General features: G+C 37.8%; 1 protein-coding gene across 1 annotated transcript in view; it reads left to right on the top strand.

Annotated features, from left to right (window-relative positions):
* Galnt18 (polypeptide N-acetylgalactosaminyltransferase 18) overlaps nt 1-18,125 on the top strand; it is a 333,826-nt gene that overhangs the window by 246,076 nt on the left and 69,625 nt on the right. The gene's annotated exons all lie outside the window — the stretch shown is intronic.

The following is an 18,125-nucleotide window of genomic DNA, read 5'->3' as shown; positions in this document are numbered from 1 at the left end:
TACCAGCTTAACATCTGCCACTATCTACTTGTCCTGGAGAGGACCTTGTCCCTTCTGGTGTTCGTGGCTCTTGTCTGAGATTTTCCTCTTCAGCCCAGCCTGTTTGTACTTCCACACAAACCTCCTCTAATATGTGGCCAGTTCTAAATAATAAATCTACTTTTGCTCCTGTGGCCTCGGTGCTGCCCATAACAGTTCCTGATTTCAATTTCCACCCAAGGACTCTAGCTTGGATCCCCTCTGCTCTCACCTCAAACCTCTCCCATCTCCACCTCCCACTCCACAGGCCAGGTAACTGGCCCTGAGAATCCTTGCCCCGAACCTGAAGGGGCGATAGCACCCACAGTGAGCATGTCACAATCTGTTCAGGAACCGACAGGCACTGCATGGGGCCTGACTTGTCCCCAGACTTAATACTAGGGTTCTGAGGACTGGCAGCAAGAGCAGCCTGTCTGAAGCTGAGCTTAGAAAACATATCCAGACACCTGTATTTACTGAAACTCCAAGAAATTGCTTTGGAGGCAGTCAAATGCATGGGCTTATCAGGGAGCTAATGTATTCATAGAGGACAGCGCCTGCATAATCACCCTCATTTCTTCAGCTCTCCCTCCACCGGCCATTTATTCACTGTGTGCATCCTCGCCATCTCATTTCAGCACCACTCCTGGATAAATGCTTGCCCCCAAACACAATATGTTTCACTGGGAGCTGCTGTCAGGAATTGGCTGAGCGGGCAGCACCGCCTCCGGTCACTTGTGTTCTCTGGATAAAAATGTCCCGGAATGGAGAAAGGAATTAGATTTGTGAACTCTGTTTCCAACATGTGTGTGAGTCAATCACAGAGTGGTGGCGATTTCTGGCTTTTCTTTCCTTAAATTATAAAGCTATTCTGGAATGTAGGCTTGGGTGAAGCTCTCAAAAAACATGTTAAAATCTTTGGGTGGTTTCATGTTCAGGGTTTGAAATACAATATAAAATGTTGTCTGGCTTTGTTTTTCTCTCTCTCCCACATAATAGAGATGAGGTATCATTGGAGTTGAAGGAAACGTGGCTTTTAATGAAGGGGTTCAATCACCTATTAGCTTGCAGAACTGGGTACCCAGGGGAGGGTCTGGTTAATTTGAATACCATTTCTCCCTAGAAGGAATACAGAATCACTGATCAGCTCCCAAACAGATGCTCCTGATTGTGGTGGTTACTAGTATTTTCTTTCTTTCATGCTGAATGAACTGACATCCCAGTGCCTCAATTTGTTCATCTGTAAGATAGCATATTTGCCCTAATTACCCCCTCAGGATAGTGTGCAAAACTGAAAAACGTTTCTTTTCAATTTCCACCTTGCTTATCTAGAGGCAATTTATTCAAAGTCCTTACTTATTTTGGAATATAGAAGTCGAGTTGTTGATACAACTCCTGAATTCCTGCTTTGCACCAGGGATCTTCATTAAGTCATCAATCCACAAAACACCCCCAAAATAGATGTTATTATGATAACCTCCTTTTTTTTTATTTGAGAAAACTGAAAGTAATGTTCTTAGATCATGCAATTTGTAAAAGATAGAAAGGATTTAGCCCTAGATCTTTATGATTCAACAGATACTTATACCTCAGTGATTAATGTAGGGATAAGTCCTTCAAGCAACCTCCCACACAGTACTTTCCTTCTGCTTTGTTCACAATCATGTCTATTGAGTCTCCATTTAAAGCCTTACTCTCATTTTGCATTCAGTTCTAATAAACCTTTTTTTTTCCTGCTGATTTCTAAGTCCACAGGGCAATGGGGAAAGAATGGAAGTTGCCATGACACAATAAAAGAATTGGAATTGATGGCTGACATTGACTAGAAGATTGAGAGATTGTCTACTTCGTGACTAAAAAAATTCTGGAATATATAAAAAAGTGTTCAAGAGGTGGCAAGGAAGTCAGCAATTATCAGAAACTTATGGGTTGAATTGAATCTCCTACAAAATATGTTGAAGTCTTAACCTCTTTAACCTGTGAATGTGACCTTATTTGGAAATGATGAGCTTTTTTTGTTGTTGTTGTTCACCTTTGCAGAGGTGAGCATCTTAAGATTAAGTCACTGAAGTAAGGTGGCCCCAGTCCAAAATGACTGGTTTCCTTTTACAGAGAGGAAAATTGGACATCATCAGGTGTAGTGAGATGTCTATATGAAGATGGAGGCAGAGATCAGAGCTTTGATGCTGTCAGCCAAGGAATGCCTAAGGCTTCCAGAAGGAAATGTGGCCCTCCCACCACCATCTTGGCTTCAGGTTTCTTATCTCTAGAATTATGAGAGAATACATTTCTATTGTTTTCTCAATCAAGTTTGTGGTACTTTAAACAACATCCCAAGGAAACTAACTCAGAAACCAAAAATTAAGTGATACAAATGAGCCTACTATAGTTGAAGAACCCAGTGACATTTAAGCTTATGTTTTCTGAACTTCACAGAATAGGCTTGCTTTACCTCCCATAAAGCTGGGACTCCAAAGGCCTATTTTCTTAGCATAAAGTATCAATTCTCTCTGGAGAAAGACCCTTTGAACCTGGGCCATAAAACTTTCCATAAGTACAGTTCCAAGGAATATGAGCTCACAGTTTAAAAATATCACAGAAGAAACAAGAGAAAAAGAAAGTACCAAAAGCAAACACTGAAAAATCAGTGGACATCCATATTTAATCTACAAAGTTCTAAAGTATTATGTCAATCAGACACAGGACATAAAGTAAGCTATATGATATATACAAATAAATAAGAGAAGAGTTTGAAAATACGCATAAGAAATAAGAGACCATGAAAATGTCAGTCATATCAAAGTAAAAATAGAATTTCAAACATAAAAAGTATATAAAAATGGAAACTAAAAGCTCAATGGATGGGTTGGATACCTACATGAATATTAGTTAAGTAATAAAACTAGTAAGCTGGAAAATAGATCTAAAGAAATTATTCACAATCAGCCCAGAGGACAAATAAAAAGACATGGGAGGAAAAATGTTTAGAGACATATAGAATTGAGGGATAGAGGTTAGTAGCTTACAATTCCAAATGGAGATGATAAAAGAAGATAATTAGATGAAAGCAAATTTTAATAAATAATAGCTTACATTTTTTCCAAATAGTATACCGATCTTCAGATTTGGAAGATCAACCTATAAACAGGATGAATATGAGGGTTCCCACATAGTCATATCATATAGTGGAACTTCAGAATACCAGAGACAAAGAGAAGAGATAGCAGCAAGAGAAAAAATACAGACTATCTAAAAAGATAATTAGAATAACAGCTGACTTTTCAACAGCAACAATGGAAACCAGAAAACCATGAAATAATATCTTCAGTATGCTGGGAGAAAATAATTGTTAACCTATTAGGTATACCTAATTATAATATCTTTTAAAAGATAAGTCATCTTGAGATGCACAAAAACTGAGAGTTGGCCCTGGCATATCCTCACTAAAATGAGCTGTAAAGGAGATACTTTAGGTGTAAGAGAAATGATTTTAAAAAGAAATCTGAGATAAAAGAATAATAATTAGCACAAAATGATGAATATATGAATGAAACCCAAAGAAATATATATACCAAACAACACAAGAGTAAAGCCAGTGGGGTTATTCAAACTACACACATGAATATATGCTACTGTTGTTGCATATAAGCTGGGAGTATGATTAAAATTATGTTGTTTTAAAATGTCTGTTGTTAGCATAGAAAGGATACTAATTGACTTTAAAATTTGGTAGTTTAAATAAGCAAGTTAAACTTTAAGAGAAGCCATGAAAATAACAGATACGGAAAATGTAACTTCTAAAGTAGTTGCAAGAGATAAAATATGAAAATGCTAAGCAAGAGAGAAATGAAAATATAGAACAGGTTGTATAAAGAGAAAAACATAAATCCAAATACATCAGTAAATTTAAATGAACTCAAATAAAATATAAATAACTTTAGACTCGATTTTTAAATTTTTAATTAGCTCTAGGTTAATTATAAGAAACTTATCTGAAACATAATACAGAAAGATTAAAATCCAAAAGTGGTTAATTCATCAAGAATATAGAACAATTATGAACTTATTTGCACCTAATTGTGCAGTCTTTGTTGAATAAAGTATAAATTGGCAGAAGTACAGAGACTGATAGCTGCACTAACATAGTAAAGGATTGTATTAAATTTTCCCAAGCAATTGATTGACCAACACAGATAGTAGTTTGAATCAAAAGGACACATATAGAACACAACATTTAATAATTGCTAAATACAACTTTTTCTCTAAGAACTTAATATATATGAAAATTGACCACATACTGGGTCATAGTTAAGATACAATAAATTTCAAGAGATTAGCATCAAATGGAATGTGTTCTCTGATCACAGTGGAATTAAATTAGAAGGAAAACTAATAGAGTAGAGGAGAGGGATCAAGAGGGAGGGAGGGAAGGAGGGCATGGGGACATACTGGGGCGTACTGGGGAACAAAATTGACCAAATAATGCTATGTACATGTATGCATATACCAGAACAAATCCCATTTTAATAGTAATTATAATGAACTAATTTAAAAATCATAATAATAGAAAGGATATCAGTAGATCAGAGCAAAGGGATCAGTGGGAGGGAAGAGGTGAGGGAAAGGGGAGGTACTGGGGCATGAGATTGATCAAACTACATGTATGTAAGAATATTGTATAATGAATCTAACTATTATGTATATTATAATGTACCAATAAAAATTAAAAATTAAAAAAAGAAATCTATAACCAAAACTTATAGACAAGAGCCATATTTTTGGAAAGTGGGAAACACTTCTAAGTCATTAACGGGTGTAAGAGGAAATTATACTGGAAGTTAGAAAATATTTGAACTGAGTGAATACAAATATACCACATATTACATTATGTGAAATGCTGCTAAAATTATGTTTAAGAAAATTTACATACAGTTATTAAGTATACAAAGTAAGTAGTTGGAAAAATATCAGAATAAATGTAGTAGAGGAAAATAATAAAGATAAGAATAAAATTTTATAAAATGGAATACATTATCAATATATATATAGTAGATAGGGCTAATAAAGCTAATAGTTTTTTTTTTTTTTTTTTGAAAAGAGTAATCAAACTGACAGAGCTTTAACAAGAGAAATAAACACAGGAAGAGGAAACAAATAAATAATACTAGTAATGGAAAAAGGAACATTTATATATATATATATATATATATATATATATATATATATATATATATATATATAAAAGTCGGCCTAAGAAATTAAGAACATATCATGAACAAGTTTGTTCCAAAATTTGAAAACCTGCAAGAAACAAATTTGAAGAAAAATATAGCTTATTGAAAACTGACACAGGAAGAAATAAAAAACCAGAATTGTCCTATAACCATTAAAAAAATGTGAGCTCATAGTTTAAAAAATTCTCACACACACAAAAAAAATTAGGACCAGGTGGTTTACCACAAACACTGCCAACATTCAGGGAACAAAATATTCTAGGTTTGTAGTAATTATTTGAAATATAAAAATTACAGAAAAGATAATAAATAACCCACATTATAGCAGCCTGGATCTCTTTCTTCTAGAGCCAGGCAGATCCTGGGTTTACAGTTGAACTGCTGATGATCTCAATAGTTCTGGGTCATAAAGGAAGTTCTCAATTATATAGTGCATACTCATGCAGTAAGACAAAAGGATATATATATGTAAGTATATACATATATATAAGTATATACATATATATAATAAGTCTCTATATATGTATGTTTATATATTTTTTTTGAAAAATGTAAAATTTGTTAACTTTCTTATACTGAGAGGCAACTCATCAGTTGTATGGAATTGGCATGTGGAAATTGATCTGGAAACCTAGGCTGCTGTTTGTTCCATGCAATTAAGCTCTTTACTATGAATAACAGGGATCCCACCTTTCTGTAATGGAGACCCAGAAGTGGGAAGGGAAGGGGGGTGTGTGTCAACTGCTCCCACTGCTCAACCCCTACTTTTCAGAGCTGCAGCCATCCATCTTGCCCTGCTGTGGATGACTTGGGTCCGGTGGAGCTGTTTGGAAGGAACACAGGCAAGAGAGCCTACCAAGCAGGTCTGCATGTCTGGGTGCCTAAGCTTTACTAGCTTGTGGCTTCTAATGGCATCTTAGAGCCTCTGTCTCAGAATGAACATTATCATTTGCCTCTTAAGAGCACAACCTGCTGTTGCGATGATGCTTAAAACAGCTTCTTCATCCCCCAGAATGACCTTTACTACCTCTCTTAAGATGGGTGCCTCTATTCTTTATTCCTAATGCCAGCCTTGATTCTTCAACTGTTCTTTCTTAACCTCATCAAAAGTCCTGACTTGAAGCAGAATCCCTCACTGTAGATGGTTCCGACCTTCTCCCAACATAGCTAAGTAACTTCTAGGACAGAAGCAGGTCTAGCTGACTGGCTCCACTTTTGGGCCTTGTGGGCATAAAGGAATGATTAAAGGTCCTCTTTCTCTGGAAAGCCTTACTTAACAGCTACATAAAGCAGAAATTTGCTTTTGAGCTATCCCAGTATCTTGGGCAATGACTGCTCAAAACCCATAAGGTCTTACTATTGTCTCACTCACTGTACACTTTTCACCCCCTCTCTTAAATCATTTTTTCTCAGCTGTAGAGAACCTAGTACCTGTACATGCCCCCAAAAATGCCAGTTCCACAGGAATTGGACATAATAGGAGCAGACTTCACAAATTGCACAGGTCTCAGGTATCAAAAATCCCTGTAGTAGTTCCTGCACTAGGTTTTCTGGTGCTTCTATATCAATAACAATAATAATGCTTTTCATGTTTCAGAATTCTTTCCCTACAATTATCCTATTTAATGCACCCAGCAATCAAATGCTACAGTCAGGCCAGAGTTTATTACCCTAATATTGTTAAATGATTAAAAATGTTTATGTTGTCCAAAAAAGTTCATTCATTCTTATGCTTATGGCTTTTTAACTCATTGTCATAACTACTATTTTTAATGATAAAGATAACAAGGAGAAATCAGTTTACTTCATGAACTGTAAAGCGCTCTCTATAGAATATATGATCATATCTATTATACATGTAGGTATGTATGCTGCATAAATATAAAACTACCACCATTTTATAGTGCTTATTTTTTAAATCAGGCATTAATTTATATGTTTATAATATACTGTTATATATTAGTCCTGCTGAACTTTTTATTCTAATAGCACTCAGTAGTCTATGTAATAAACAAATAGAACTGACATAGGCTAAATAAAAGACAAAAGGAATTTATGGGAAAGCTGTTGGATCTCTTAAATAATTAAAAAGTTTGTAGAAACAGATTCAGAAAACAAGTAGGAACCCAGACTAAATAGCAGGTACCACAGCGAAGGTCACCAAGTAATAACAGCTCCCTTAGGGTGATGTCTCTGACCACGCTGCCAGGACAGGAGAGTTGTGAAGGAAACACTGGGGTCTCTGCTCCATCTTGCCCCAGCTGTGGAGAAGACAAGAGAGTCTGGCAGTCAGGGCTTTCTGTTGGACGGCCACTTGGATGTATCTGCAAGTTGCCAACTCCTTGTCTGGATGCCTAAGTTTTACTCACTTTACTCCAGTGGCCCTACCACTAGATTCTGGCACCCTTGCTTGGGTCTTGGTGACATTCACCAAAATTGGAAATCTGAGCGAGAGTGTACAGTTAGCTGAATGTAGGTTATATGCACATGCCTTAGCTTCCAGGGAACCAGGAAAGGTCACATATGACATCCTCTCCCTAGTGCTAGGTAATACACATGACAGGCTACCTCACGTAGGAAGGGAATTTAGAATCTGAGCTTAAGTGTCTTCTAAAATGAAATAGTGTGTAGGGTATCATGTTCCACATTCTAGAAACTTTATCAGTGTGGGATTTTCAAAACCTCTTTATTATGGACAGTTTCAAGTATATACAAAAACAAGAGAGAAGAGTGTGATAAAACTCCCCACCTCTGTCTCCTGGCTTAAGCATTGTCCACTTACAGCTTGATTTCACCTCTACCCCAAACCAGCCTCCCCAACTCTAGTTTTTTTATGCAGATCTCAGGCATCATATAACACCACCAAATAATCAATACTTCAGTATATATTAGAACTTTATAAGTTTTCAATCCTAAAACGATTGAAAGACTTCCATAATTCCATAATGCATTCAATGAGTGTTCAGATTGCACTAATTCTCTCACAATTGCTTTGTTCCTTTTTGTTTTACATTATGTGTGTTTGAATCCAGTTTTGATTTTTAATATGTCTTTTGGGTCACTATGAATCTACTGAACCTGTCTTTCTCTCTCTCTCTCTCTCTCTCTCTCTCACACACACACACACACACACACACACACACACACACATTTCTCTTTCCCTCATAATATACTTTTAAATAAAATAATTTTATTTTTCTTGTAGCAACTTGAACTGTCTATATTTTCCTGATTGCATTCACCTGATGCTATTTAACATGTCTCCTGTGCAATGTATTTCTTCTAAATTGGTATCTAGATCAAGAGACTTAGGTTCAATTTTTTAGCAAGAATATTTCATAGAGAGTATTTGTGTTCTTCTATCATAAGGTACATGATATTTACTTGTTTCCTCATTTGTGATGCTAGCAGTCATTGAGGATTATTGTTTCAATTCAATAATGCATTCGGGTTCCAAAATAGCGATGATTTTATTTTTCTTCTTCATTTATTAGCTGGGATAACTTTCATAAAGAAACATTTACAGTAATTCATTCTTTGGTTGCCCAGAAGTACAACAAAGTTCATTTGGGAAAGCTAGGATACATCGTTTTTTTGTTTAATATCTTTCAAAATAATGAATTGATTCTCTACCATCTTCCAAAGGGGACCATTAAGCTTTGTAGTATCATTATGAACGTATGGATTTACACATACTTGATGTATTTTAATTCATTATACTTAATGTTCTTCTCAACTTACAATTTTTCCTTGGTTGGCCATTGGAAACATAGTGCCTGAGTCCTTTGGCTCTTAGTAGTTCCGGGTTCATCTTGCATGTTTCTTGTCCACACCAGTAACCAGCCATTTCCCCACTGGCTTTTGGTATGAAATGGTATTTTACTGAAAAAAACACAGGCTAGGCACTGGGGTTGCTCGTTACTATTGGGTTGGTCCATGTTTCTAGTCTTTACAGAAGTCAAACTAGGTATTTATTGTTATTAGTTCTGTAGAAATAAAACACTTCTGGCATACATGATGATGTTGCTTGTTCAAATTTAGAGATACAAGGTTTTACTCAACCTCATCCATTTTAGCTCTCATTTCTTTTCTCTTATTGCTAAACATTCTGTTTTTTTAAGGACATGCATTTATTTTATCCCTCAAGATACAACCAACAATGTCACAATTCTAGCGACAGCACTACCAACAACGATATGATAACTAGAAAAGCTTTAATTTTCTTGGCATTTCTCTTTTATTCTTAGATTATATCACACCAGGGACGTACAGTCAAATTACTGTATAGATATCCTACTGTACCATCTGCAGCCCAGTTGTGCCAGGGAAAGGGAATAGGTTGCCAAGGGACCAAAGGAGACATCCTGAGATGGGATGTAGGACATAAGGTTTATTTAGAAGTATTTGGGGGTAAGATCCAGTGGTGATGGGCTACACAGGTGCTTCACCAGGAAGTCTCATGGTGATGGGCAGGACTGGTGTTCATCTGCTTCACATGGTACCTTAGGTACATCCGCCATGATGCTTTGTCCAGTGACCAGCTGGATGAACACTTCCCTCTCCACAGTGCTCTGATCTGCCCCAGCTAGTACAGGGAGAGGGGCTTTGTAAGTTAGGCTACAGAAGCAGTGACATCATAAGCTTAGCTTGCTTTGTTCAGTCATATGACCAGCATCCCAAGGAACTTGACATGCAGGCAAGAAAGCAGCTTTCTACAGATAACACTGACTTGTTGCAATTCTCAGCATGCGTGAGAGAAAGTCAGTGTCCTTCAAGATAATACATTTCTGGACATTCTGGCCAGACTCATTCTCATTGTTCCCTGGACTTGGCTAGGTCCTTGGGAAAGAGAGAGGCACTTGAGGGAAATGGTACTTGCTTTCCTCCTTTTATCCAAGGATGGCATATCTACCAAAATAATAAACAGATTCATTCACTTCATCTTGTTCTTTGTTTTTATATTTAATATTTTATAATTATGCAAATAATTACATACTTCCAAAGTCAAATTTACAAAATAAGGCATATTCAGAAAAGTATCTCTTCTAACCCCCCGTTTTCTTCATCCTGTTTTTTATCAACTCTAACATCAACATTTATTTTTTGTTTCTTTTACTTTACAAATGGAAACATATTAGGAAATGTATATACACAGTCACATCTACTGTATTTTATATAAATGGTAGATTCTATGTATTTTTGCTACCTTCTTTTGCTGTGTGTGTATATCTACATATATATTTTTCTGAAGATCCTTTTATAATAGTATATCAGATATTCTCCTTCCTTTTCCTGGAGTGCTATAATTAAATATCGTACATTTTTAAAATATATTTACTGGTTATCTTTTGAATAGATTACCCAAAGTGGAATTGTGAGGTCAGGAATAACTGCATATATAATTTTGCTAGACATCATCAAATATCACTCCAGACGAATATTTGTTTATTCCACCCAGAATGATGAAGGTGCCAATTTCTTCCCAGCCATACCAACAAAATACGTTGTAGAATATTTGGATTTTTTCCAATCTGACAGATGAGAAATTGCTTTCAGAGTAGTTTTAATTTGCATTTCTCTTATTAAGAACTAGGTTGAAAAGCTTTTCATACGATTAAGGCCATTTGCATTTCTTTTTTCTGTGAGCTGTTCCTATCTTTGGCCCACTTTTCTATAAAGTTGGTCTTTTCTCTATTTTTGGGATCACTACACATTAGGGATGGTAAGACTTTGCCTATCATATAAATTGCAAATGTCTTCTCCAGTTTGTTACTTGTCTTTTGATTTTGCTTCTGGTGGGTTTTTTTTTTTTTTTTTTTTTTTTTGCAATGCAAATGCTGAGTTGTGTTTTTTTTTTAATGTAAGCAAATGTATCCATCTTTGTCCTCCTTGTTTTCAGATTTTAGTCTTAGAAAATCTCACTCCCAGGTGAAAGAGAAATTCACCTATGTGTTCTTCTAATACTTGCATGATTGTATCTTTTACATTTTAATCTCTGATTCATTAAAATTGATCTTAATGTATAGTGTGAAGGGCGGATCCAATATCTTATTTTTTTCTGTATACCCATCCAGTTATCCTAACACCTTCTGTCTTAGTCCACTTTCCATTGCTATCGCAGAATGCCCAAGAATGGGTATAAAGATTCATAAAGGAGAGAAGTTTACTCTGGCTCATGGTTCTAGAGGCTGGGATGCACAGCACCTGCATCTGCCCAACTTTGGTGAGGATCTTGTATTGCAGAAAAATGGAAGGGCAAGCAGGCAGGAGCAGGAGAGACAAAGAGCAAAGACAAGAGGTAGCTTGATTTTATAGCAACCCACTCTGTGGGCACTAATCCAGTCCCATAAGAGAAGAACTCACCCCTGCAAGAATTGCCCCAGGCCCTTGAGAGCAGCATCACTATATTCTAAGAACTGTTCTGATAGAAGATTGTAGAAAATGACATGAGCGTAAATCATATGCTTCAACCTCTTCTTCCATTTTGGCATCAAGGACTTTGGCAATAGCAGTAAGTACATAACTCAGAGAATCTGGTCATGTTGTTTAGAGTGTTCCTAAAAAAACTTGTAGATTTAAAAACTCTCAGTTATTATAGATGAGTGGTAGAACAGACACCACAAAGTAAAGCAACTAATAAAATAAACACAGTTAAAAATTTTAAAGCTGAAGAATTGGTTGAAGAAATGAACATTCATGCAATTTAAATCTACAAAATGTGATTTGGGCAAACTAAACTTGGTGGAAATCACTATCACAAAAGAAAACTCTGTGATGGTGGCCATTATTATAAAATGTGACATGGATAAAACCAAACTGATGGCAGGATCCTATCTTAGTTGTAAAATTAATGCAAATTATATTAACCTCGATGAAATTAATGCTGGTAAAATAAAAATTAGAAAATTAGTATGGGAGGAAATATTTTAATTTTATTATATAGGAAATTGGTCAAAAGAATTAAATTGCCTTCCTGACATTTATTTCAGGAAATACTTTCACCTTGGGCATAATTTGAATCAAAATACTAACTAGGGCACAATCTGCCCAGGGTACATGGCAGGGAGGAAAGATCTCCTGGGCAGTATCAGGGCTTCGGGAGGGAGTAGGGTCCCTGTGGGAGCTGGGGGGAGCTGCTCAGAGGAGATGGCATCTGTCTGGCTTCCCAGGTTTGAGTGTGCATTCTTTGGGTGGGCTGAGAGGAAGGGGATTCTAGGAATTGGGGTGGTGTGTGTAGATTGACAGTTTAAAAGGAGCATGACGGCAGTTGGACTTGAAGGTTGAGAACCAGGGATCTGGATCTGTAATGGGACATGGGCTAAACAGGGTTGGAAACCGAGAAGGTAGAGCTAACACATGGGGGGAGGTTCTGTCCACAGCAATCCAGAGGCAGCCTGGGGTGGTCTCTGAGTTTATCCTGAATTGTTCAACACTTTGGTCGGTGACTTGAGTGAAAAGAAAAAGGTGCACTTCCAGAGGGTGATCCAGAACTGAGAGAGCTCCTTTATGTCCTTGGTTGCCAACATGGTCTTGCCAAGATCTGGAACATCTAAGGTTTGTCTTAATGACATAAACTGCTGGGCAACAGATAGGGCTGTTATTTTGTAAAGCAGCTCCATGCCCCACAAGTGGTGGTAGTAGGATTGATAATCAGAAGTCATTATTAGGTCACTAGTTTGGAAGAAAATGAAAATGATTAAGGAGGAACTTTATTATATGGCATTTGACTATCAATTTGTGTATATTGTCTCATTGGTTTTTATAGGAGACCTGCAAGTTCCGTATTATTATCCCTATTTGTAAAACAGAACCTGGAGGAAATGGGGTTCAATCATTAGCTCCTATCCAAGATCACTCAAAATTCAAGCCATTCTCAATAAATTGAAGATTTGTGCCTTAATCGCTGTGTCCCATTACTTATCCACCTCTACCTTCAGGGTTTAAAATCCTTAATGCTTAAAGTTTGATTGGAAGGGCAAATCTGGACCAGCACTGCTATGGAAAATGATCACAGAATCATTTCAGCCCCTGGTGGTTCAGCCCACATCTCCCACGAGAGCTGTGGCCTGGATCAGATACTGTACAACATCTCATTGGAGGCCACGGGAGACTTCAGAACTGGAGGCAGCCACAAGGTCAAGGGCTGAGCTAAAAGCCAGAGTCCAAGGAGTCAGAATGAAGATAGATTGAGGAGTTGCCAAATTGGAAGAGCTAGGACAGATAGAAAGTCTGATACCTGGGTCCAGGGAGCCAGAGACAAAAGAGAAGAAAGCAAAAGCAAAAGAGTGTCCCCAGCCACTGCCACACCATTATTCAAGGTGTTTTCAAAATGTATCTAAGGTAACTCTATTCATCCCTAGCAATCACCCCCACTTATTGGAATTAGCATCCACATATCAGAGAAAACATTTGGCCTTTAATTTTTGAGGATTGGCTTATTCACTTAGCATGATATTCTCCAGCTCTATCCATTCACTGGCAAATGCCTTATTTTAATTTCTTCTTTAAGGCTGAGTGATATTCCATTGTGTATATGTACCACAATTTCTTTATCCATTCATCTGTTAGAGGGCACCTGGGCTGGTTCCATAGCTTAGCTATTGTGAGTTGAGCTTCTATAAACTTGATGTGGCTGCATCACTGTAATATGCTGATTTTAAGTCCTTTGGGTATAAACCGAGGAGTGGGATAGCTGGGTCAAATATTCATTCCATTCCAAGTTTTCTGAGGAATCTATGCACTGCTTTCCATAATAGTTGCATCAATTTGCAGTACCACCAGCAATGTGTGAGTGTACCTTTTCCCTCACATCCTCACCAACATTTGTTGTTGTTTGTATTCTTGATAATTGCCATTCTGACTGGGGTAGGATGAAATCTTAGAGGAGTTTTGATTCTCATTTCTCTAATTAATACAGATGCTGGACATTTTTTCATATACTTGTTGATCAATTGTTTTTCTTCAACATTAGTACCTATGCACATACATAACTCTACAACTGGTGGGGTTCCACATCATGTACAACCAGAGGAATGAGAAATTATATTCCATATGATATCAAAGTACATTCTACTGTCATGCATAACTCATTAGAATACATTTTTTAAAGAAATTTAAATGTATCTAAGGTTTTTAAATGCCTCTGTAGGTTTTGCTCAAACCACCCATGAAGGAAGTCCAGGCAGGTTAATGTGGGCAGGCCATTGTGTGTTACTGAAGCATGTGCTAGAATAACTACGCAGCTCTCTCCAGCCCTGGGACTCAGAGCTCTGAGCAATCTCAGTGCACCACTGTTAGCATCACAGCTGTTCTCGACAAGGCATGAAGAAGTTAATTAAACACAATTGAAGCAACAGTTTGGGTTAAGCAACCTAGTCTTCATCTGCAGTTACAGAGACATGAGAAGCTGCATTACCACCCAGCTAAAAGTATCTCCTGGTGCAACATGGCATAGAAAAACTGCAAGCTTCAAGCAGATTCTCTTACTTCCTCCCTTCCCTGGAGACAGAAAGAAAATTAAACACCTTAAATTGGATTTTAGACTCTGTTTGCTTCTAAATTTTATGGTTGGCTCAAGCTAGCTGGAGCTGGAGTGTAGAATAAACTGGAAGCTTGAAAAAACACATTCCTGTAGGGCAGGGGAGACATGAGCCCTGTACAGCTTTGCCTCATTTGGTTGAGGATTGCAATCTCATTGACTTTGTCCTTCAGCTGCTCTGATGGGGTTGTAGTGCTGTGCAGTGGTCTTCTGGGGCCAAGAATTTCAGAAGATACCAAATACAGATTTTAATCTTCAAAGCTTTGTACTTCCTAAGGGACCCAAAGCTTTAGTTAAGGTATTCTCTGCCCGTTCCCTTAGTGCTGTTTAGATTTTAATAGAAATCTGAATGATCATTGAAGGTCAAGAACTAGCCTTTACTGATTCTTGAAAAGGAGTTCTTAAGGGTCCAACAAAGATGGCATTAAGATTTTTCCATCCTAGATGATGGGAGGTTTGGAGGTTCCATTGGCTAAGAAAGCAAAGTTTGAGAAATTGGGAATTGAGACAAGTTTGATATTAGAAATAATAATTACCAAGGAGGCTTGCATGATTTATCTGTCCATTCTTACCATGAACATTTATTATGTTGCTTGTGACTTGCACTTGTACAGATAAACGTAAGACCTGGATCCTGGCTTCAACAGGAAGCCCCAACTGCATAACTAAAGGTAAAGAAAAGAGAAACTTGGAGATGATAACAGGATTGGGTGCCTTCTGTTGAAGGTAAGAGGGAGGAGCCATGGGAGCATGAGACTTGGATGAAGAAGAGATTTAAGAACTGAGCACGGGCATTGGAGATGGAGAAGAGGATAGAAGAGTGGTTGGGTACCACTCTGTATAAAAGAGTCAGCTGGCAAGATGGGACCTGGATTCAGGAAACTAACAGGTGGCAGGGGAAGGCAGCATTTCAGCACTGCAAAAACCAAGCCAACAGGGTGACTCACAGCTACCATTTGTCATCTATCTTGTGCTTGGCCCATTTATTTAGTAAACATTTAAAGCATCTACTATTCTAAGCACTCTATGAAGTCCTAGGTGACGGGGACCAAGTAAGTCAAGGTTGCCCTCAGGAAGCAGGTATTCTAGTGAGTTTCATGCTGTACGTCATTTACTTCCCTCAAGAATATGAGAGGCCAGAATCACTATCCTCATATTTTTTATTTGTTCTTTTTAGTTATACATGACAGTAGGGTCCATTTTGACATATTTATACAAACATGGAGTATATCTTATTAAGATTCCCGTCTTGTGGATGTACATTATGTGGAGATTCACTGTGGTATATTCATATATGTACACGGGAAAGTTATGTCAGGTTCATTCCACTGTCTTTCCTATTCCTGTACCCTCCCCTTCATTCCCTTTTGTCTAATCCAGTGAACTTCTGTTCTTCCCTCCCTGCCCTCTTATTGTGTATTAGCATCCACATATCAGAGAGAATAGTCATTTTTGTTGGGGTATTGGATTATTTCACTTAGCACTATAGTCTTCAGATCCCTCCATTTATTGGCAAATGTCATAGAGTCATTGTTCTTTATGGCTGAGTAATATTTCATTGTGTATATATACATTTTCTTTATCCATTCACCTACTGAAAGCCACATAGGTTGGTTCTATAACTTAGCTATTGTGAATTGAGCTCCTGTATGGGGCTGCGTCACAATAGCATGTTGATTTTGGATATGTACCAAGGAGTGGAATAGCTGGGTCAGATTGTGGTTCCATTCCTAGTTTTTTGAATAATTTCCATACTGCTTTCCATGTGGTCACACCAATTTGCAATCCCACCAAAAATGTATGAGGGTACTCTTTTCCCCACATCCTCGCCAACATTTGTTGTTACCTGTATTCTTGATAATTGCCATTCTGGTTGGAGTAAGATAAAATCTCATTGTAGTTTTAACTTGCATTTACTTTATTTCTAGAGATGTTGAATTTTTTTTTATATTTGTTGACCAGTTGTATTTTTTCTTTTGAGAAGTGTGTCTTTAGTTCCTTTGCCCATTTACTTATTGGGTTATTTATTTTTTGTTTGATTTGGTTTGGTGGTAATTTTTTTTTTAGTTCTTTGTATACCCTGGAAATCAATGCCCTCCCTGATTTGCTAGAGGTTGTGAAAGCTTTTTAGTTTGATGCCATCCCATTTATTGATTTTTGACTAACCTCATTTTTACAGGTGAGGACAGAGACTCCCAGGTGTTGACTCACTTTCCCAGGCCCAACAGAGAAAATTGATGGAGCCTGGATTTGATGATGGTTTTTTCCAATGCTAAACCTCTCAGTCACCTCCCAGTGCCATCAGAATCCCAGTGGACAGAGGGCATTGAATATGGCCATGAGCAGGCTAGTGGGGGCAGTTGGAGTTGAGGGATGGTGATAGAAGATAGATTTCAAAGGGCCAAGGTGGGGTGAATGGAGATGTATTTTAGACAGCTTTTTTGCTGCTGTGACTAGGTGCCTAACCAGAAAAATAGTAGAGAAGAAAAAGTTCATTTGAGGGGTTATGATTTTAGAGGTCTCAGTCCATAGAGAGTTGACTCCATTCTTCAGGGCTCAAAGTGTGGTGGGTGGGGGTTGGGCAGGGGAGCAGCTCATATGTTGATCAGATAAAAAATTTATACCCCAAAGCCATGTCCTCATGGACCCACCTCCTTCAGCCACACCCTACTTACCTTCAGTTACCACTGAGTGGATTAAGGTTCTTATAATCCAATCATTTTCCTCTAAACCTTCTTGTATTGTCTTACTCATGAGCTTTTGGGGGACACCTTACTCCAAACCATAACAAGATCAATTAGGAGACAGGGAGCTTAGAGATTTTATTTGACCAGGAAGGGTTTCTTGAAGATGCATGACCTCTGTGTCATAGGAAGAAGCCAAGGGCCAGAGCCCTGGAAAAGTACAGACTTGACCTTGAGAGAGTGGCTGATGTTTTTTATTCCTTTCAAGTGGTCAACCTTAGATTGTTCTGTGACATTGGAATGTAGGCCACTAGCTATGGCCTCCTGGGACCCATGACACCTGAAATTCCTAGGGCCTCTGAGATCTGAGCAACCTGACTCCTATGAGACCAAAACCTCTGAATTTGTGAGTATTCTCTCTCTTATGACCTCCACATACAAGGGAATCCGGGCGCCCCAAGCAGGCAGCCCAGAACCAATTATTCCATGATGCCCAGTAGACCCGAGAAGGCATCTGAAAACACTGGGATACTTCTTTGCCATATAGTGCGCTATTTCCTAGCACACCAGCCATGGAATGACTCTTTGCAATTACAGACCAACAGCTGAACAGACACAGCTTAACAGTACGTTGTAAAAGTTTTACGGTTA

Source organism: Callospermophilus lateralis, chromosome 2, assembly GCF_048772815.1.
Source record: "Callospermophilus lateralis isolate mCalLat2 chromosome 2, mCalLat2.hap1, whole genome shotgun sequence".
Lineage (NCBI taxonomy): Eukaryota > Metazoa > Chordata > Mammalia > Rodentia > Sciuridae > Callospermophilus > Callospermophilus lateralis.
This window is presented reverse-complemented; position numbering and strand designations above follow the sequence as displayed.